Source organism: Microcaecilia unicolor, chromosome 5 (assembly GCF_901765095.1).
Source record: "Microcaecilia unicolor chromosome 5, aMicUni1.1, whole genome shotgun sequence".
NCBI classification, from domain to species: Eukaryota; Metazoa; Chordata; class Amphibia; order Gymnophiona; family Siphonopidae; genus Microcaecilia; species Microcaecilia unicolor.
This window is the reverse complement of record NC_044035.1, coordinates 198,393,894-198,416,751: the sequence shown is the minus strand read 5'-3', so window position 1 is coordinate 198,416,751 and position 22,858 is coordinate 198,393,894. Positions and strand designations below refer to the sequence as shown.

At 45.6% G+C, this 22,858-nt stretch overlaps 1 protein-coding gene across 2 annotated transcripts in view; it reads left to right on the top strand.

The window, feature by feature from the left end:
• Positions 1 to 10,378: 10,378 nt before the first annotated feature.
• HSDL1 (hydroxysteroid dehydrogenase like 1) overlaps positions 10,379 to 22,858 on the top strand; it is a 295,843-nt gene continuing 283,363 nt past the window's right edge. For both annotated transcript variants that reach the window (XM_030203699.1, XM_030203698.1), the window contains exon 1: positions 10,379 to 10,505. The gene's annotated coding sequence lies outside the window, so the exon portion shown is untranslated. The remainder of the gene's footprint in view (positions 10,506 to 22,858) is intronic.

The following is a 22,858-nucleotide window of genomic DNA, read 5'->3' as shown; positions in this document are numbered from 1 at the left end:
GGTAGTTGTTTTCCCTTCTACTGCGGTGGCATTGCTGCATTGAATAAGGTAAAATAGGAGAATTAAGGAAAATATTGATGTCATAAGTGCAATACAAAATATGAATGAAAGGTGTGGTTAGGGCTTGTGAAGTTGGAGGCTGCATTTGTGTGTTTGTGTGTGTGAGTCAGTAATTGTGTATGGGTGTGATAGTCTCGGTAGGGAGTTGCAGTGATGGGGAATTGTGTCCGTGCATGAGTGTGTGTGTGGGTCAGTGACACAGTATGTCTGAGAGTGAGTTTTTTTTTTTTTTTTTTAACGTAGTGTGCTTTGTTTTAGTTTTTGGTTGAAGGGGTTTTGGAGGGGGGAGGGAGTGTTTGTGTGTGTGAGTGAGAGAGATGTTAAAAGGCATGTTTTAGTGCCAGTAATGTTTCAGCTGTAGTATTAGTCAACCCCACCGCCATTTGTGAATTTATAATGCATGTGTGTGTCACAGAGAGAGATGTAGTGTGTGTTTCTGTGTAAGTGAGATCAGTGTGTGTAACTGAGCGAGTGGTGTTGAGTGTTTGTGTGTCAGAGTTTTTTTCTGTGCGTCAGAATGTAAGAGGGGTGAAGGGCTCAGTGTTTAATTGCTAGTGTGTTGTGGGGTAGTAGGGTTTAGTTATGTTGTTCCTGTGTTTGTTTTTCAAAGGTGTGGTTAGTGCTGGCAAAGTTGGAGGCTGCATTAGTATGTGTGTGTGTGTGAGGCAGTAATTCTGTATGGGCGTGTGTGTCTCGGTAGGGGGTTGTGGTGATGGTGAATTTTTGTTTTTTTGCATGATTGTGTTATAAGTGATTTTGTGTGTTTGTGTTTGTTTGTGAGGGTGGGTTGTATTGGGTGCTTGTTTGGGAGTGTCTTTTTTTTGTATTATTGTATGTGTGTGTGAGGATGGAGGGGGGGGGATTGTTGTTGAACTATGAAGGTATAGGTGTATTAGGTGGAGGAGAGGGTTTCCTTGTATGTCTGTTGCTCCCAAATGAATATATAATGCATGTGTGTGTCACAGAGAGAGATGTAGTGTGTGTTTCTGTGTAAGTGAGATCAGTGTGTGTAACTGAGCGAGTGGTGTTGAGTGTTTGTGTGTCAGGTTTTTTTTTTTCTGTGTGTGAGAATGTAAGAGGGGTGAAGGGCTCAGTGTTTAATTGGTAGTGTGTTGTGGGGTAGTAGGGTTTAGTTATGTTGTTCCTCTGTGTGTTTTTGAAAGGTGTGGTTAGTGCTGGCAAAGTTGGAGGCTGCATTAGTATGTGTAGTTATGTTGTTCCTCTGTGTGTGTATGTCTGTTGCTCCCAAAATTGGAGGAAGTGTGTGGGTGCTTTTTTTTTTTTTTCTGTTTTGCAAGTCCGTTGGAGCATTTGCCTTTTAGTAGGAGGGGGCGTGGTTTAGTTCATTTCTGCTTCTCTCAGGTTAGTCCAAATCGGGAAAAGGTTGGTTCATTGTGCTTTTTTTGGGGTGTTGTTGTGGGCCATTGGATTCCAGAGAAGACTCGTGGACCTGTACTTTCGGGGTTTGGAGACTTGCGAAGAGCGCTAAGGCTGGGGCACAGTGCAGGAAGCATAGCGTGGAGCCGACGTTGCGTTTGCTTGGTGGGGAAGGATTTCCGTCTGTGGCGGGGAAGCAGGTACAGGCCATTCGCGCGCGGCTACGTTCGCTGCCTATGCGGTCAAGCTGGCATCGGCGGAATCGGAGGTGACGGCAAGTGCGGTTTCTGTGGAAGGGGGGGGTTGTGTTTCGGAAGGTCGGGGTTTGGAGACTTGTGAAGAGCGCGCAAAGGCTGGGGCACAGTGCAGGAAGCATAGCTTGGAGCCGACGTTGCATTTGTTTGGTGGGGAAGGATTTCCGTTTGTGGCGGGGAAGCAGGTACAGGCCATTCGCGCGGCTACGTTCGGTGCCTATGCGGTCAAGCTGGCATCGGCGGAATCGCAGGTGACGCCAAGTGCGGTTTCTGAGGAGGGGGGGGGTTGTGTTTCGGAGGGTTGTTCTGGCGTTGGAGGGGTTAGGATTGCATTTGTGATTTAGGCTTCAGATACCTGGATTTTCTGTTTGTTTGTGCTGGTATTTCTCCTCCCTTAGTAGGTGCATGGGCATCAGTAGTGTTCCTTATCTCCCTGCTGCTCTGAATGTGTTTGTTTGCGGTCAGTCTCCTCCCTTATTCCGATGCTTATGGTTTTGGTTGGTTGGTTTTCTGATGCGTTTCGTCGCGTGGCAACCGTTCGGCCATCTCCCTTGGAGATGCCATTCATTCACTGTCAGTGCTCCGCCCTCGACGTCAAGTTTGACGCTTGGGCGGGGCAAACACAAAGCGATCTCACCCCCTTCACTTTTGGAACGTTGGGTAAGTGAGGCTTCATTCGAACGTTGGAGGTGCGTTTTATATAGAGAGATATTCAGGCCTTCAAAGAAATGAAACAAATTGGTGAGGCAAGACTTCCCTTGGCTGAATCCATCAACCTGCTCACCTTTATCCAAATGCTTATTCACGCCTTCAAAGAAATTAAGCAAATTGGTAAGGCAAGACTTCCCTTGGCTGAATCCATGCTCTGTCCCATTAAACAATGTTTCTCTATGTGGTCCATAATTTTATTCGTTATAGTATTTTCCACTATGTTGCCCAGCACTGATGTTAGGCTTCAGTATCATCCCTAGAACCCTTTAAAAAAATAGGCATCAACCAGCAGCCCCCCACAAAATCATTCACGGCGAAGCCCCAGCCTACATGTCTGAGTTAATTGACTTACCACCCAGAAACGCTAAAAGATCATCACGAACCTTCCTCAACCTCCACTTCCCTAACTGCAAGGGCCTGAAATACAAGGTGCTACACGCGTCAACCTTTTCCTACATGAGCTCGCAGTTCTGGAACACACTTCCGCGCAACCTGAAAACGATCTACGAACAAACCAACTTCCGCAAATTACTGAAAACACATCTTTTTGATAAAATCTACGGAAAGAACCAAAACATATAAAATCCACACTCACTGCTCTGTTATACATCAACACATCCACTTATGAATTCTCAATCCTGAAATCTCACCACACTCATACCTTTAATCACAGAAAATGTATACCATAGGTTTTTCGTTATTATATGTTATATATTGTCCTCAGACCCTCTAGTTTCTCGTTGTTTTCCTTCCAATGTTTCAATGTTCTTTTCCATTGATACAGTGGTGGAAATAAGTATTTGATCCCTTGCTGATTTTGTAAGTTTGCCCACTGACAAAGACATGAGCAGCCCATAATTGAAGGGTAGGTTATTGGTAACAGTGAGAGATAGCACATCACAAATTAAATCCGGAAAATCACATTGTGGAAAGTATATGAATTTATTTGCATTCTGCAGAGGGAAATAAGTATTTGATCCCCCACCAACCAGTAAGAGATCTGGCCCCTACAGACCAGGTAGATGCTCCAAATCAACTCGTTACCTGCATGACAGACAGCTGTCGGCAATGGTCACCTGTATGAAAGACACCTGTCCACAGACTCAGTGAATCAGTCAGACTCTAACCTCTACAAAATGGCCAAGAGCAAGGAGCTGTCTAAGGATGTCAGGGACAAGATCATACACCTGCACAAGGCTGGAATGGGCTACAAAACCATCAGTAAGACGCTGGGCGAGAAGGAGACAACTGTTGGTGCCATAGTAAGAAAATGGAAGAAGTACAAAATGACTGTCAATCGACAAAGATCTGGGGCTCCATGCAAAATCTCACCTCGTGGGGTATCCTTGATCATGAGGAAGGTTAGAAATCAGCCTACAACTACAAGGGGGGAACTTGTCAATGATCTCAAGGCAGCTGGGACCACTGTCACCACGAAAACCATTGGTAACACATTACGACATAACGGATTGCAATCCTGCAGTGCCCGCAAGGTCCCCCTGCTCCGGAAGGCACATGTGACGGCCCGTCTGAAGTTTGCCAGTGAACACCTGGATGATGCCGAGAGTGATTGGGAGAAGGTGCTGTGGTCAGATGAGACAAAAATTGAGCTCTTTGGCATGAACTCAACTCGCCGTGTTTGGAGGAAGAGAAATGCTGCCTATGACCCAAAGAACACCGTCCCCACTGTCAAGCATGGAGGTGGAAATGTTATGTTTTGGGAGTGTTTCTCTGCTAAGGGCACAGGACTACTTCACCGCATCAATGGGAGAATGGATGGGGCCATGTACCGTACAATTCTGAGTGACAACCTCCTTCCCTCCGCCAGGGCCTTAAAAATGGGTCGTGGCTGGGTCTTCCAGCACGACAATGACCCAAAACATACAGCCAAGGCAACAAAGGAGTGGCTCAGGAAGAAGCACATTAGGGTCATGGAGTGGCCTAGCCAGTCACCAGACCTTAATCCCATTGAAAACTTATGGAGGGAGCTGAAGCTGCGAGTTGCCAAGCGACAGCCCAGAACTCTTAATGATTTAGAGATGATCTGCAAAGAGGAGTGGACCAAAATTCCTCCTGACATGTGTGCAAACCTCATCATCAACTACAGAAGACGTCTGACCGCTGTGCTTGCCAACAAGGGTTTTGCCACCAAGTATTAGGTCTTGTTTGCCAGAGGGATTAAATACTTATTTCCCTCTGCAGAATGCAAATAAATTCATATACTTTCCACAATGTGATTTTCCGGATTTAATTTGTGATGTGCTATCTCTCACTGTTACTAATAACCTACCCTTCAATTATGGGCTGCTCATGTCTTTGTCAGTGGGCAAACTTACAAAATCAGCAAGGGATCAAATACTTATTTCCACCACTGTATATTCCTTAACGATACTTTTGTCTCGTATAACTTTGATCAGGACAATGTAATCCATAACCGAATTGTAACAAAATGTAATTTCCATCATTCATAATGTATTGTAAGCCACTTTGAGCCCGCAAAAAGGTGGGAAAATGTGGGATACAAATGCAATAAATAAATAAATAAATCCTGCCCCCTCTGTCGTGACCTTCCGTTGCTGTCCACAGCCTAGGACCAGCAGAGAATGAAAAGGGAAGTCCGTGTGAGGACTCGCAGCAGTCACAACCAAGGAGGTTTAATAGACAGGACATTAAGTGACATCAGAATGCTGAAACCAATTAGGTTAATCTAAGTTTCCCCCTCCCAGCACAGCTGTCATCCCTGTTCACTCTTAGCAAGCAAACCTATGAGCTGCTGCATCCACCTTGTTGTTCTTTATTGTTAGTAGCACTTTTATTTAATCTCACTTATATTTTCAAACATGCCAGCTTGTGCAGCATACAGATGTACACAGAGGAAGTATAACAACAAATAACTTTTCATAGGCAGAGTAGTAATTTGTTATAAATTTTAATCACTGGTCAGTTGGAGGGACTGGTTACAGGGGCACCCTGGCACATGTTATATTCGTGCAGAGATTTTTTTTCTCCTGGTAATGAGCCACTAAAACAGACATCAAGTTATGAGAATCAGGTGCTCAACATTCGGAGTTTCTATCTGTTTATTTTTATATTTCAACGATTTTTATTGATGATTCAACAGAACAAAAATCCAGTAAACTCAGTTTACAATAAATTGAGAGTAAAGGCACCTGATCAATGCAAAGCAATAATCTCATCATCAGAACTTTTAACATTTCCTCCCCACCCTTACTAATCCCATATCCCTCCCCCCCCCCCTTCAGAATGTATTACTCTCATCCAATGCCTTGAAACATTTCCTTAAACAAACATATGTCTGGCAATCAGGTCGCCAATACCATATAAGAACAGTCCTAATGAACCCATAACATGCCCCCCCCCCCACCGCTCGCTCACAAACAACCACACTAGAACAGACCTCCCTCCCTGATTAATGGCCCTACACTTTTATGTTAACTTAGTAGATATACAAACTAATGCCATATGTTACTGTGAGCTTAAAAACAAACATTGCGATTGACAACTTATCAATATTCTATCTGTTTGTTTATTTATTTATGACATTCATATCCTACATTTAGCATGTATTAGGTTGAAACCAGGGAGCATTTGAAAGCTTTTTTTTTCCTGTGCCTAAATCAATTGAGAAAGATAGTTTGTGGGAACTTGCTCCTTCTATTTTGAAGAATGCAGGGGTATATTATAAAAATGCACTTAATATTGTTTTTTACTATTATTTACTACTGGTTGATATACAGCAAAAGTTAACCAAGTCAACTTCATGCTTTGTAATATAATTACCCAAATACACATAAAATTATAATGTTAATTATATGACCGTGTCTGCCTCTTATGGTAGGATAACCTGGTCTTGGAGTTACCCAAGGCAGTCAGGTTTGTCAGGATATTGACAATGAATATTCATGAGAGAGATTTGCATACAGTGGAGGCAGTGCTTGTTATGAAATGCTTTGAGTCCTACTGATCTGTACATCTGTTTGTGTTATTTTGGCAGGCCGAAACAGTCAGATGGGCTTGGAGGGAGGGAAGTACATGAGGGGAAGGGTTCTTGGGGTATGTTCTCTGTAAAAGTTTTTATTGTGCCATGTTGGATGGTTTACTGTTTTTTTCTTGTTCTGTATGAAGCTTATCAACCAACATGTTTTGTTTTTAATAAAGATGATTAAAACATAAAAAATAAGTTTTGGATGTTACTGAATTCTATTATTCTGTCTCACTGTATTTCCAGTTTTGGCACAGTATAAGCCATCACAAGAACAAAATATATGAAAAGCAATGGACTGCATTAGGGGTTTATAGCCCATTTAGTTATGTTTCAACAAATGAGAGATCTGTTTGACAGAAAATATTTTTATTATTTTGACTTATAAACCACTTGTCCCTGAAACATGCTCAAACAGAATAATCCATTTGTTTATCTAAAAGGTAAACTTCTACAAAACAGATGAAGATGTGACTCCATGTGCCCCAATGAAAGGAGAATTTAATTCTACTTCCTCTTAATTTCAATATATTCCATCATCTTTATAACACCAGGCTTCCCAAGGCAGATTACAACAACATTTAAGATGAACTCATCAGGAAACAGGATCTCCTCACTGAAATTTGGCCATCTGTATTGTATACAGTGTATTTATTTAGTTTTTTGTGTAGAAAATTTAGCACAAAATACAGAGTTTAAAATTGCTGTTTCTACCAGCTATAATAATTTTTAAAGCTGCTTTACTGATACACAATTGTTATTTCATTATATTTATATCTACATATGGGATGGGAAGCTATCCAAAATTACAAATTAAAAAGCTATCCAATAAGTTAACAAACAAACAAACTTTTGTACTCCACCTTTTAAGGCGCTGCCTATCCAATTGAAACAGCTTTAAACTTGTTACAGATGGACCAATAATAAACAAAAAAAACCTACTTGGCTTCCTTGCTTACAGTGGATGACTGACAAGCTCACCACTCCCGTTTATTAAAATACTACTTCTACTTATCATTTCTATAGCGCCTCCTTGGGCGTACGAGAAGGATCTCTTTTTTACCCAAACCCATCATTGAATTTGTGTAGTAGTCCCGGAGTGGTCTCAGTTAATAATTGTTCCAGAAACACCTCCTGGGAATCTACTGGAGGCGGGAGAGAGCATAGCATGAGATCTTTCCATCAACAACACTGTTTAATTCTCTGTTAGCCTGCAGAGTACCCTCCGGTCACTAGAGGACCATGTAGTGCGTAAGCATAACTTACCTGGCTGTGCAGCTCTGCTACTGTCCCGAATCCTTGCCGTTTTGCTTGGGTATTCAGAGGCAGAGGCAGAGTCAGTGAGTCACGCACTCACGCACTCACTCAGGCGTAGCCTCCGTGGTAGACACGGAGGGTAAAGAAAGACGGAAACGGAATTACGTCAAAAAGTTGAAGCCAATTTGGTTGGTCGCTGTTTCCCATTCTCCGCGCACAGTCGTCATCTAGTACACTCAAAACAAGCAAACCTATGAGCTGCTGCATCCTCGTTGTCGTTCTTTATTGTTGGAAGCATTTTTATTTAATCTCACTTACATTTTCAAACATGCTGGTTTGTGCAGCATACAGATGTACACAGGTGAAGTGTTGGTTTCATCGGTTGTTCTACATTTTAAATCATTGTGTCATTTGGAGGAGCTGGCTATAGGGACTCCCTGTATTCGTGCAAAGATGTTTTCACTTATTAAAGGTCCACCAAAACATACATCATGTTATGAGGATTAGGTACTTAACAATCAGAGTTACTATTTATAAGTATAATTTAAAAAAAGGTTGAAATTGGGAGCATTTAACATCTTTTTGTTCCTGTGCCTACATCAAAAGAAAAAGATGGCATGTGGGAACTTGCGCCTTTTGTTTTGTGGTATATTATAAAAATGCACTTATTTTTTTATTATTACTGCAATTTCACAGATATGTATTAAATAATGAGGTAAGGGCTTCTTTCATGCAGAAATGTTGTGTGTGTGTGTGTGTGGGGGGGGGGGGGGGGTTACTTGTTAGAACTGCTTTGGGTCCTGCTGATCTGTTCATCTGCTATCTAGAATTTTGGAAGATGGAAATGAAGAAAAGGATGTCAGGTGTATGCATGTGATACTATTTGAATAACTATCTATACTTATGGCTATGATTTCTGAACATGCAGCATCATGAAAGGACAGACTTTTAAATGCCCAGATAGGTATATATGGTAATATATTTGTTAAATGTTTCAGACACATATCCATGTACTTGCTCCCATGATATAACTGAATTCTATTATTCTGTCTCACTGTATTTTCAAACTAGTAAAAAAGGCCCGTTTCCGAAACCAATGAAACGAGTGCTAGCATGTGGCTTTTTTTGTGTGTGTGTATGTGTCACAGAGTTTTGTGTGTGTGTGCAGGTTGTTGATGTGTGTCTTTTTTTTTTTATTTGTTTTTTTTGGGTGGGGGGTTGGGGGATGTGCTGTGCTGGCAAAGTGGGATGGATTGGTGTGTGGCTTTGAGGGTGTGTTTCTGTTGTATTGTGTGTGTGGTTTTGTCTGTCAAGGAGGTTTGTGGAGGGGGGTCTTTCTGTTGGTGAAATGTAAATGTGGTTGTAGGGGGGTCAGCCTTTGCTGAGTGGTGGATTGTTTTGCGGTTGTTTCATTAGTTTTGCAGCCAGTCTCCAGCGATTCCTAGGCAGGGAAGGAGTAGGGAAATTTGCTGCTGGCTGGGTCGCGGGTAATCCTTCCAGCTGGGCCACAGCTTGTCCTGTTCACCCACGTCCCAGATGGTGAGGGGCACACTGTTCTCCGGCTCCACCGACTCCACGTCTAGCGAACCCAAATATAGTCTGTGCTATAGGCCGTCCGGCACTCTTCAGTACTGGCATTAGGCATTTAAAAATTTCTCCCTCCCCCCCTTCCGGTCTATTTTTGCACATACCCACAACAGGAATATTCTTTTCTCGTTCAAGCGGTGGTTCTGTGCTCTCCGTGCTGCACAGATAATATGCCATTCTGCTGGTGAATGCTCCTCCCTTATTGCCACGTAGTTTCCTCTGATAGGTCCGTCTTACGTTGCCTAGCATTGCCTGGGAACGGTTTTGTGATGGTCCTTTGTGTTTCAGAACATTGAGTGTGTTTTTTCTGATTGGTCCGTCATGCGAGGGCGGGGCTGAGAGACATGGTCAGTGTTGTGGCTTCACCACCATGAATCCATGAACCCTTCAGGGAGTGACTGAGTGATTTCAGAACGTTGTCTTCAGAACGTTGAGGGTGAGTTTTATTATAGTAGATGTAAGCCACATTGAACCTGAGTTTGCTTGGGATAATGTGGGATGTAAATATATATATAAAAAAATCCTTTATCCTCTACCTTTTAAGACATTGCCTATCCAGCTGGATGGTCCAGTGAAGACTAACTCAAAATAAGGAACAGTTTATTTTCTTAACTGTTCCTTACTTGGGCCCTAGTATTACCATATTAAAAATGTGACCATACCATGCCTCTGTGGTTATGTTCCACTAATAAGTTAAACGATTAACTGGCTATCTTGAAAGGTTTATATAACCTTTGGATGCATGACTAGGACACAAACATACACTTATTTATTCAATATCACAATTCTTCATGTACAGCCAGAAAACAACCTTTTAGGGTGGATAGTGTTCACAATGAGCTCCTTTTATTATCGCCCAGATAGAAGACAAAAGAGTTTCAGTTTTGGCACAGTATAAATCATCACACAAATCAGAAGCGGGGGGAGGGGGGGGGGGCCGAGAAAGATGGTTACAGATTTGCGAATCTGACGAACCTTAAGAACCCTTCACTTCAGTGAAGCCACGGAGTCAGCTTCAGAACGTTGGAGGTGCTTTTTTATTGTAGTAGAGATAATCTTTTGCTATTGTTTTGGGGAACTACAGTGGCAAGCTCCGCCTACTGGCTTCAGCCCGTATAATGGACTGGATAAGAACCACCCCGTCTCCTGTTTTTTTTCTTCAACGTCCTTGGTGGTAGACCCACATGGTTCTTATTTCATAAACTAAAAATTGAAGGAGAGGGGGAGGAAGAGTTTTGTTGTAGCCGCAGAACAAGGTAAGCTCTGCTTTAGCTGTAATGTATCTTAACGCTGGGTAGGGGGGGGGGGGGGGGGGGGGTAAAGACCGTAAAGTAGAAGACAGGCAGGAGAGAAAGGAAGGGTTGGTATTGGTGATTGTATGGGGAGAGATGGAGGGGAGGCAAAAGAAGAGAGTGGGAGAAAAGGGATGGTGATTATGTCGGGGGTTAGAGGAGTATGGTGAGAGGTGCTGTGATAAAAAAAAAAAGTTTGGGAAATACTATTCTAATAAGTGCAGGACCCGAGTTCGCAGCCTGCCTGTGTTCGCAAAATTTGTGTCAGGCTTGCCCCTGTAGAGCTTTTTACATTAGAAGAAGGAATTAGCATACGAGCGGGGAGACGTCATGTGGTGCGGCTCATGAGTGCCTGCTTAGAGTAAAGACCCTGCGTTTATTTAGAAGACGCTACTTCTACTGAACCCTGGAAGAGAAGAGTTAAGGTAGGTGGGTGAGAGAAAGCCGACCCGGGGCCAGAATTTCTGTTCCTCCATAGCCTTTTCTGCTACTGAAACCTGCAGACTCGCCCCCGCCCGCTGCTTTTTTTGTCGTCTGAGGATTCTCTTCTGTTTCTCCCTTTTTTACTTGTTCCTCTGCGGTCAGGGTAATATCTTGCGTCTTTGTAGCTATCGCTTCCTGCTGTTAAATGGGAAAGAAAGAAAGAAAAAGAAAAGGGGATACAGGGAAAAGGAAAAGTTAGTATTCAAATGAAAGAAAACAAACAAAAGAAAGAAAGAAGTACACGGGGAAAGAGCAAACAAAAAAAAGGCAAAGAAATTAGACCAGGCTATAAAATAAAGTCAGAGCTTCTAAAAGTTGGAAATATATGATGTCTGATAGATAATTAATGTTCTGTATCCAAGTTCAGAGATCCAAGAACAAGTATGTCTAACACAGTAGCAAGTAGGATAAGTAGATGACGGCAGGTAAAGACCTATATGTACCATCCAGTCTGCCCAATAAGATAAACTCATTACATATGATATGAAGTGATACATCATATGTATGCCTGATCTTGATTTATCCTTGCCATTTTTAGGGCATAGACTGTAGAAATGTGCTTGGCACTGGCCTTGTTCTAAAATTTCTGAAATTGTCAAAGCCCCTGAATACCTCCACTCCCTCCAGATTTATTCAGCCTTGATCAGGACACAGACTGTAGAAGTCTGCCCAGCACCAGCTTTCCTACCTAACTGTAGAAGTCTGTCCAGCACCAGCTTTCCTACCTAATCTCCACTAAGCTTCTTTGGATCTAATCCTTCTAAACAGGATTCCTTTGTGTTTGTCCCATGCATTTTTGAATTCCTTCATCAGTGATTCCATTATTTTTCTTACCACTGACCTGAGGCTTACCGGCTTTAGTTTCCCCACTTCTTTTCTGTTTCTGCTTTTGTGAAGAGGGTCCACATCAGCTCATCTCCAATCCCAGGAACCTCTCCCATCTCTGAAGATCTATTAAATAAATCCTTAAGAGGTCCCGTGAGGACTTCTCTGAGCTCCCTTAGTATCCTGGGATGTATCCCATCCAGCCCCATTTCTTTTTCCATTTTCAGATTTTCAAGCCGTTTATAAACGCTTTCTTCCTAGAACGGCACTTTCCTTGTCATCAAGCAGATGAAGCCATTAGGTATGGGTTGTGTCCATCAACCAACAGGGGGAGATAGAGAGCACTCAACTTTTCACAGTGCCTCATGGCCTGCCAGCTCCACTGCCTCTTCAGTATTCTCTATCTCCCCAAGCAGGGTGGCTGCAGCTTCTTCAAGCTCTATCAAAAATCTGCCTGGGGGTGGCTCCTGGCTTGCCAGTTGTTAGCCGGGGTGTTAGAGGCTATAGCAGCTTCACTTTGAAGGCACATAGGTTAGCCCTTTCCCTGCCTTACCCATGCCCCCGTGGATGTGGACATATTAGCTAGCTTTTCCCTGGCCTTTCCCACTCAGTGGATGCAGGCATATTGGTTCGCCTTTCCCTGCCATTCCCACTCATCTGAGCCTCCGGAGTTCTTATTACCTCTGCTTTCCTCACAGCGTAAAAAAAAAAAATGGAACAGAGGTTTTCCTTTGATTCTTCTATGGGACCGGAGCTGTGATACTCGGTCCGGTGAGGTAAGAGTGTTTTCTAACTCCTCCGGGGTGGGCCTGCAATCGGGGCGTTTTTGGCACGAAACCGCCATTTTGAATTTTCCCGCCGTTTTTGGCGATGGCTGCAGAGAATGTAAAGCGCTGTTCCCGGTGTGGCAAGCGCAAATCAGCAGTGGGGCTCTGTAAATCGTGCTGTACAGGTGTAAGAGCCGGCCCGAGCATGGCGAGCGATGATTCTTCCCACTCAGAGCTGGCAGCGGATGCCATTTTGAATTCTCTGCATGGCGCGGCCTCCGTAGAGACGGAGAGCCCTGAGCCCTGGGGGGGGGGGGGGACCTCGAATTGAGGCTATTCAGGGAGCGGCTAGCCCCGGACGGGATCTGGGTGCCCAGGGCGAGTTTTTCTCCCCTGATTTTGTGTTATTATTGCATAAAGCATACATTACTACTACTACTACTACTATTTAGCATTTCTATAGCGCTACAAGGCATACGCAGCGCTGTACAAACATAGAAGAAAGACAGTCCCTGCTCAAAGAGCTTACAATCTAATAGACAAAAAATAAATAAAGTAAGCAAATCAAATCAATTAATGTGAACGGGAAGGAAGAGAGGAGGGTAGGTGGAGGCAAGTGGTTACAAGTGGTTATGAGTCAAAAGCAATGTTAAAGAGGTGGGTTTTCAGTCTAGATTTAAAGGTGGCCAAGGATGGGGCAAGACGTAGGGGCTCAGGAAGTTTATTCCAGGCGTAGGGTGCAGCGAGACAGAAGGCGCGAAGTCTGGAGTTGGCAGTAGTGGAGAAGGGAACAGATAAGTAGGATTTATCCATGGAGCGGAGTGCACGGGAAGGGGTGTAGGGAAGGACGAGTGTGGAGAGATACTGGGGAGCAGCAGAGTGAGTACATTTATAGGTTAGTAGAAGAAGTTTGAACAGGATGCGAAAACGGATAGGGAGCCAGTGAAGGGTCTTGAGGAGAGAGGTAGTATGAGTAAAGCGACCCTGGCGGAAGATGAGACGGGCAGCAGAGTTTTGAACCGACTGGAGAGGGGAGAGGTGACTAAGTGGGAGGCCAGCAAGAAGCAGATTGCAGTAGTCTAAACGAGCGGTGACAAGGGTGTGGATGAGGGTTTTGGTAGAGTGCTCGGAAAGAAAGGGGCGGATTTTACGGATGTTGTAAAGAAAGAAACGACAGGTCTTGGCGGTCTGCTGGATATGAGCAGAGAAGGAGAGAGAAGAGTCAAAGATGACCCCAAGGTTTCGAGCTGAGGAGACAGGGAGAATGAGAGAGCCATCAACAGAAATAGAAAACGGGGGGAGCGGGGAGGTGGGTGTGGGGGGGAAAATGAGAAGCTCGGTTTTGGTCATATTTAATTTCAGGTGGCGTTGAGACATCCAGGCAGCAATGTCAGACAAGCACGCTGAAACTTTGGTTTGGATGCAAGGTGAGATATCAGGGGTAGAAAGGTAGATTTGGGAGTCATCAGCATAGAGATGGTAGGAAAAGCCATGGGATGAGATTAATGAACCAAGGGAAGAAGTGTAGATAGAAAAGAGGAGGGGACCAAGAACAGAACCCTGCGGTACGCCGACAGGCAGAGGAATAGAAGTAGAAGAGGATCCACCAGAGTGAACACTAAAGGTGCGGAGGGAGAGGTAGGAAGAGAACCAGGAAAGGACAGAGCCCTGGAATCCAAGTGAGGACAGGGTATCGTGAAGTATGTTGTGATCGACAGTGTCAAAAGCAGCGGAAAGATCAAGAAGAGGCCCCCCGGTGGATTCTGGTCTGGGACTGCCCGCTGAGGCTATTTTCCCTGATAATTGGCATAAAGAAAAGCGTAGAAGGGCTAATTCCCCTTCAGATTGTGGTGCACCTCCTTTCCCCCCCCCCCCCCCCCCCCCCCCCCCCCCGTGGTCGGGCTGTGAGGATTCGGAGAGTTCTGGCAGGCCTTTGTGGTCTGAGGAGCCAGAGTCAGGTGCAGAATTACCACAGGATCTGGATGATCCCTCCGCGGTGAGGATTTTCCACCGTGATGAGCTGCCAGCGCTTATTTCAGATGCCCTACAGGTCCTTTCTATTGAAGTGCCTGACAGTGGCATGGCCTCCTCTGTGAATCCTAGGATGGCTAGTACCAAAAAGCCTGCTCTAGCCTTTCCTTTGCATGACTCCATCCAAGAGCTTATTTCCGCTCAGTGGGCTGACCCCGAGGGACCTTTGAAAGTTTCCAGGGCTATGGGGCAATTATACCCTCTGCGTGAGGAGCATTTGGCTCGCTTTGCAATGCCTAAAGTAGATGCCCTAGTCACTGCGGTGACAAAGAGAACTACCCTCCCTGTGGAAGGAGGAGTTGCCTTGAAGGATATACAAGACTGTAGGCTGGAAGCAGCACTTAAACGGTCCTTTGAAATTGCAGGTCTTACTGTTCGGGCGTCTGCATGCAGTTGTTATGCTGCTAGAGCCTGCCTGGCGTGGTTGCAACAGGCAGTGGAACAGCCCGGAGATGGAGCGGAGCCCTTCTCGGATGTGGCTCTGCGGCTGGAGTCGGCCTTATCCTTTTTGACTGATGCCCTTTATGATATTGTCAGAGCTTCGTCTAAACAAATGGCAGTAGTAGTGGCGGCTCGCCGTCTTATTTGGCTACGACATTGGGCAGCGGACATGGCCTCTAAGCAAAGGTTGGTAAAGTTGCCCTTTCAAGGCCTTCTCCTATTTGATGAGGAGTTGGAGAAAATTGTTAAAGGCCTGGGAGATCCTAAACCCCAGCGCTTGCCCGAAGATAGGCCGAGGCCTTCCTCCAAGGGCCAGGCGGTCCACTCCTCTTATAGACCTCGCTTCCGTGAAGCTAGAAGGGACCGTCCGGGGTGTTCTGCTGAGTTCACTTCTCGTGCCCATTTTTCAGCAGAGGAACTTCTTTCACTCGGACAAGCGTTCCGCAGCCACCGGCTCTAGGCCTGGAGTTCAGGGGCGACCCTCTCAATGATGGTGCGCCGGCCCCCTCCTCGCTTCCTGTCATCGGAGGACGTCTTTCCCTCTTTGCCGAGGAGTGGGCCAATATTTCCTCAGATCAGTAGGTTCTGGACCTGATCAGAGATGGCTACAGAATAGAATTCAATGCCCCAGTAAGAGACGTGTTTGTGGAGTCCCGATGCGGTTCTGCCGCCAAACGGGCGGCGGTAGGGGAGACTTTGCAAGGTCTGATTCAGTTAGGGGCCGTGTCTCCGGTACCTCCCGCCGAACACGCCTACGGCCGATTCTCCATCTACTTTGTGGTGCCGTGAAAAGGTGGGTCTTTTCGCCCTATTCTGGGCTTAAAAGAATTAAACAAGTCCCCGAGAGTGCGGCATTTCCACATGGAAACCCTGCGCTCCGTCATTGCCGCGGTACAGCCAGGAGAGTTTCTCACGTCTCTAGAGCTGAAAGAAGCTTACTTGCACATACCAATTTGGCCCCTGCACCAGAAGTTTCTGAGGTTTGCGGTGTTGGGAAAACATTTCCAGTTTCGGGCCTTGCCTTTTGGCCTCGCCACAGCTCCCCAAACCTTTTCGAAGGTAATGGTGGTAGTAGCTGCTTTGCTCAGGCGAGAAGGTATCAGGGTTCACCCGTACCTAGATGACTGGCTCATCAGAGCAGACTCTGTAACAGAGAGCTATCAAGCTACAGCCAGAGTGGTCTCAGTACTTCAATCTCTAGGCTGGGTCGTCAATATGGCCAAAAGTCACCTGACCCCCTCGCAATCTCTAGAATATTTGGGGGCCAGGTTCGACACAGACTCAGGCTATGTATACCTACCCAAGCTAAGGCGGTGCAAGCTTCAGAATCAGGTCCGTCTGCTCCTGAGGATGCCCCGCCCGTGAGCTTGGGACATTGTCCAGCTGCTGGGATCGATGACAGCCACATTGGAAGTGGTGCCCTGGGCGAGAGCACACCTGAGACCTCTATAGTGTTCCCTACTTCAAAGATGGTCTCCAGTTTCTCAGGATTATCAATGCAGACTTTCTTGGCTCCCTGCGGCCCGACTCAGCATGGAGTGGTGGCTCTCAGACAGCAGGCTGCGGTGAGGAATGCTGCTGGCGCTCCCTGATTGGTGTCTAGTAATGACAGATGCCAGCCTGAAGGGCTGGGGCGCACATTGCAAGGGGAAGCCTGCCCAGGGTCTATGGACACCCGAGGAGTCGGAGTGGTCCATCAACCGCCTGGAGTTGAAAGCGGTGTTTCAGTCGCTTCTGGCCTTTCAAGTGACCCTGGAAGGATTGGCTGTCAGAGTGATGTCAGACAACACGACAGCAGTGGGCTACATAAATCGACAAGGTGGCACTCAGTGCAGAGCACTGGCCGCGCAGGCCGAACAGATTTGCCACTGTCAGTTTCTGTCGGCAGCTCACATTGCAGGTCAGAGCAACGTGCAAGCCGATTATCTAAGCAGGCATCAGATCGATCCAGCAGAATGGGAACTAGCAGACGAAGTATTCCTGCAGATATGTGCCAAATGGGGCACGCCCGTGATGGATCTTATGGCGACAAGTTCAAATGCCAAAGTCCCCTGCTTCTTCAGCAGACGGAGAGATCCTCGCTCGGCAGGGTTGGATGCCTTGACTCAGCCCTGGCCTCCGGGCCTACTATATGTGTTCCCTCCGTGGCCCTTGATAGGGCGCGTACTCCTGCGGATTCGGCTGCACCCAGGAGAAGTGGTCCTCATCGCCCTGGATTGGCCTTGGTATGCGGACCTCCGACAGATGCTAGTGGAGGCTCCCCTTCCTTTACCTCTGGTACCGAACCTGTTGTCACAGGGCCTGGTAGCCATGGAGGACGCCTGCCGCTTTGGTCTTATGGCATGGCGATTGAGAGGGCGCAATTGAGGGACAAAGGCTATTCAAACACAGTCATTTCCACTCTCCTGCAGGCCCGCAATTCCACTTCCGTGGCTTATGCCAGGATTTGGCGCCAGTTTGAGTCTTGGTGTGCTTCAAAAGCGATCACACCCATGTGGGCTCCTGTCTCGCCAATTCTGGACTTTTTTCAGGATGATGTACAAATAGGCTTGGCCTATAATTCCCTGCGGGTGGCAGTGGCAGCGTTGGCCTCCCTTCGTGGTAAGGTTGAAGGCATGTCTTTAGCTGCTCATCCAGATGTGGCACGGTTTCTTAGTGGGGTGCTTCGGCTCCGGCCTTCCGTGCGAGTACCCTGTCCAGCTTGGAACCTGGGGCTAGTTTTGAAGGCCCTGCAGGCTTCTCCTTTTGAGCTGCTTCGGCGAGCATCGGAGAAAGATTTGACACTAAAGGTTGTTTTTCTTGTGGCCATTACTTCAGCGAGATGGGTGTCAGAGCTCCAGGCGCTGTCCTGTAGAGACCCATTTCTGCAATTCTCAGAGTCCGGGGTCACGGTTCGGACCGTGCCTTCCTTCATGCCTAAGGTGGTTTCAGCGTTTCACCTAAACCAGCCTATTTTCTTGCCCTCCTTTGATAAGGAGGAGTTTCCAGAATCTTTTGGGCAGTTGCACCTGTTGGATGTGCGCAGGACTCTGCTGCAGTATCTGCGAGTTACTATCTCTTTCAGGATCTATGATCATCTGTTTATTTTGCTATCAGGTCCTCGCAGAGGGTCTCCAGCGTCTAAAGCCACTATTGCCCTCTGGCTCAAAGAAACTATCTTTTCAGCCTTTCTGCTTGCCGGCCGGTCTCTGCCTGTAGCCTTTAAGGCGCATTCTACCAGAGCGATTTCTTCCTCTTGGGCTGAAACTGGAGCACTCTCTCGTCAAGAGATATACAGTGCAGCAACATGGGCTTCTAAGCTCTCTTTTGCCCGACATTACAGGCTGGATGTGGCTGCTAGGAGGGATGCGCGTTTTGGAGCACGGGATGCGCGTTTTGGAGCACAAGTGCTAGCGCGTGGTGTGACCTGTTCCCACCCTATATAGGGATTGCTTTGTTACATCCCATACGTAATGGCTTCATCTGCTTGATGACAAGGAAGGGACAATTAGGTTCTTACCTTGTTAATTTTCTTTCCTTTAGTCATAGCAGATGAAGCCATGAGCCCTCCCTGTATGATTGTCTGTATGCTGTGAATCTGTTTCAGGTTCTGTTCTTGTTTCCTGAAGTTCCTTCCTTGGGAGAAAGTTGGAAAACAGTCTTCAGGATTCATGTTCACTTATAGGAGGATGAGTCCATTCCCTCCAGTTTATGTTTTGGAGGATGAGTTTATTCCCTCCTGGAGGTTGCGTGTATTCCCTCCAGTTATACAATAAGGAGGACGAGTTTATTCCCTCCAGGAGGATGTGTTCATTCCCTCCTTTTGAGTTCATGCCCTTGTTAAGGGGCCATCGTTTGTTGTGAGGAAAGTTTGTGTTGTTCCCATTGCGGTTTGCCATACTGCTTTGGAAGCTTCAAATACTGAAGAGGCAGTGGAGCTGGCTGGCCATGAGGCACTGTGAAAAGTTGAGTGCTCTCTATCTCCCCCTGCTGGTTGATGGACACAACCCATACATAATGGCTTCATCTGCTATGACTAAAGGAAAGAAAATTACCAAGGTAAGAACCTAATTTTCCCATATCCACTCCATTCACAGATATATCCTCGGCAGCCGACTGGGACCTTCTCCAGGATTTTCTTCTGTGAACACCGAAGTAAAGTATTTGTTTCGCTTTATCCTCATGCTCTCCACATAGCTATTCTCAGTATCTTTCAGTCTTGCGATTCTATTCCTATTTTTTTCTTCTTTCCCCAATATATCTAAAAAGGTTTTGTCCCCTCTCTTTACATCTTTAGCCATTTTTCCTTCTGCCCGCACTTTTGCGAGCTGTATTTCCCTCTTTGTTTCTTTGAGCTTAACCTGGTAACTTTTTTTCCGTGATCTTTTTGTTGTGTTCTGCATTTATTGAATGAAACCTCCTTATTTTTTTCAGCCACTTGTTTGAAGAACCATATAGGCTTCCTGTTTCACTTGTTTTTATTTGCTTTCCTTGCATAAAGATCAGTTGCCATATTTATAGCAGTTTTCAGCTTAGACCACTGAGCTTCCACTTCTCCAATTCCTACCCCTGCTGTCAGCTTCTTCTTCAAGTATTCCCCCATTTTACAAAAATCAGTACATTTGAAGTCCAGTACTTTGAGTTTTGTGCATCTGCACTCAGCTTTTGCTCTTGTATCAAACCATATCATGTGAAGATCACTATTACCCAGGTGGGCACCCACCTGGACATTGGAAACACTTCCTCCATTTGTGAGCACTAGATCCAATGTTGAACCTTCCCTCATGGGTTCTGTCACCAGTTGTGTGAGCAAGGCACTTTGACAGGCATCCACAATCTCTTTAATTCTTTCCAATTTTGCTGACGGGACGTTCCAATCCACATCAGTCAAGTAGAAATCTCCCAACAATAGCACCTCCCCTTTCATACCAAGCGTTATAAATATCTTCTATCAGGTTCTTGTCCAGCTTCTCCATTTGTGCCAGAGGTCTGCACATAACATCCAGGTGGATACAAGTTCCATCTTCTTTTTCCAGGATGATCCGTATAGCGTCTTCGTTTCCCAAGGTACCTCGCATTTCAACCACTCATATTGTTTTTCACACAGCGCCACTCCTCCACTTCTTTGGCCCTCCCTATCCTTTCTAAAATGATTATAGTTTGGTATGGTCGCATCCCATTCATGGGAATCATTGCTATTACAGAGAACCATGTCTCTGTAATAGCAACAATATCCAAGTTTTCCTCAAACATCAGGGCTTGAAGATCTTGATCCTTTCTACGACTATGAGCATTTGTGCTCATTGTTTTCCATGTGCGAATTGATTTAGGGTGGTTTTCATTATTTACATGATTTTTCTCTCTGCTATCGTGTTTTTTTTTTCTGGGGGTGACTTTCTGAATTCCCTTGTTTCGTTTTGTCATACCTACTCTCTATTTATATGTTTAGAAGCATATTGTCTGAATTTCTCCCCAAGGATCCTTTTTCCTGTCACAGGATGTACTGTAATGGTAGGCTACATTTTTCTATGGTTTTGCTGTGTACTGCCCCATCCTCCTATGTATCTGAAACCACCTTCTTTACACCGAACTTTGAGCCACTTATTGAATTCCTCTGTTTTACGTAGTCTCTCTTCTCTCTTCCCACATGTAGGAATAACTTCAGAAAATGCTGCAGTCAGAACCAAAGACTTCAGTCTTTCACCAAGATTCTGGAACGCTCTCTGTGCTCTGAATTTGTTGTTGTTGGCCAGGTTATTTGTCCCCAGGTGAATTATAAGTATTAGAATCCTTACTGTCCTCTCAGACCACATTCAGTATTTGGTGTGGCCTGTACTCCTGCTATCTGAGGATCCTGGAAGGCACTTCACTAGGTGGGTCAGGGGCGTAGCCACGGGTGGGCCTGGATGGGCCCGGGCCCACCCACTTTTGCTACAGGCCCGCCCCGCCCGCGACAGCCCCCTGCACTGACCTGAAGCGCGTTCTCCCTCCAATCCAGCACCGGCGATCATAGCCAGCCTTCTACCACGTCCAGCAGGAAGTTGCAGAGTAGGCGGGACGCGCCTGAGAAGAAGCTCCAACGACGCGCGCTGGACGTGGTAGAAGGCTGGCTATGATCGCCGGTGCTGGACTGGAGGGAGAACACGCTGCAGGTCAGTGCAGGGGGCTGTCGCGGGCGGGGCGTTCGCGGGTGGACACAAAATGTGGTGGTGGCGGCGGGCGGGGGGTGGACGGTGGCGAGGAAAGAGGTCTGTGCCCACCCAGTCCACCTCCAGGCCCACCAAAAAATTAATCGCTGGCTACGCTGCTGGGTTGGGTCCTTTGAACTGTGTTCCTAAGTTAATGCCTCTGATAATGGAGTCTCCTAGTAGTAATAATTTTCTGCTTTACACCGATCTGTCATTGTTTTGGGGATGTCTCTTGGATTGTGTTACATTCCTTGTCTGTAGTTTCACATTAGTACCTCTTTTCTAGGGAGGAGTAGCCTAACCGTTGTTAATATATGGCCTGGCTTTAGATCTACCACTGGAATAGTGATGGGTAAAGCTATGCAGCCTAAAACAACTGAAAAAGTACTGACTAGGCCAAACAACAAGTAAATGATTTAATATTTGAGAATCTGCAAAAAGCAGGTCTGAACAATGAGTCCTGCCACAAATTGGTACAATTTTTAAATCATATACAGCACCTGTAATGAAAGAATGATGGATCAGATGAATAAAATGGAGCTTATTAGTTTTGGTATACAATGATACAGAGGTAATACAGAGTTCATGAGATGGTATGAAAAGTATTGCAGCCGGAAGATGTGAAACTGTTATCTCAACGCTTCCCAAAACATGTTGATAATTAGCAGTAGCTGAGAACGGAAGGAGGTGGGCACATCAGACAGCAGACCGCATGGGAAAGTATGATCTCAGAAAGTGAGAAAGATTAGGAGCAAGGTTTCTCACCATTCACTTCTATGGAGAGGTTTGTGTATAAAAGAGGGGAGATTTTGGCTTAGTTTGAGAGTCTTCTCCGAAGCTTCTGTCAGACGGCGAAGCCCTGTGCGGCTGAAACCAGAATCTGATGTCTGTATTTGTATCAACTTGAAGACCTGTGTTTGGGTAAGAAATAAAATGTACCTATCTATCTAAACCTATCTCTGTCTTTATTTTTATTGATTCTATCTTCTCTTTACCTAACATTTAGCCTACAAGGTAGATCACATACAAGTGACACTCAGTTTTGGACAGAAAGCAGTAGTTATGGGAATTAGTTTTCAATTACGGCTCCTAATGCCACCCCCTTGTGATTGGGTGACAATGGAGGTTAGAGAAACTATACAGAACCTGATATATGAAATAAGTACCTTTAGTCCCCCGTGTGACGGAGTCAGAAAGAGGTCTATAAAAAGAGGTAATTAAAAACACCGTGCAGTGGGCTGAGATTCTGGGGAACTGCATTCAATTCGTACTTAGAGAGTTGCACGGGGACAGGAATCTCCTCCACCCCCACCTGTCTCCTGTATAGAAATAACCCAACTTTACAGTAGCTCCATGTTGATAACTTCCTCTCTCAATGCTTATGGGGATTTCAGTGCTGTCAACCATATTCATTATTATTTTTTTAGTGTTATTATAATTGCTTAGCTAGCTTAGAATGTTTTAAATCACTAGTCTTTTTACCACCTTCCCAAAATAGTACTCACCAGCCACCCACAATTTGGGAGGATAAAAGAAACCAAGCCCACGTGCATATGAGTATTTTTATTTGCTTACAGATACAATTATAGTTTCTCATGAGAGA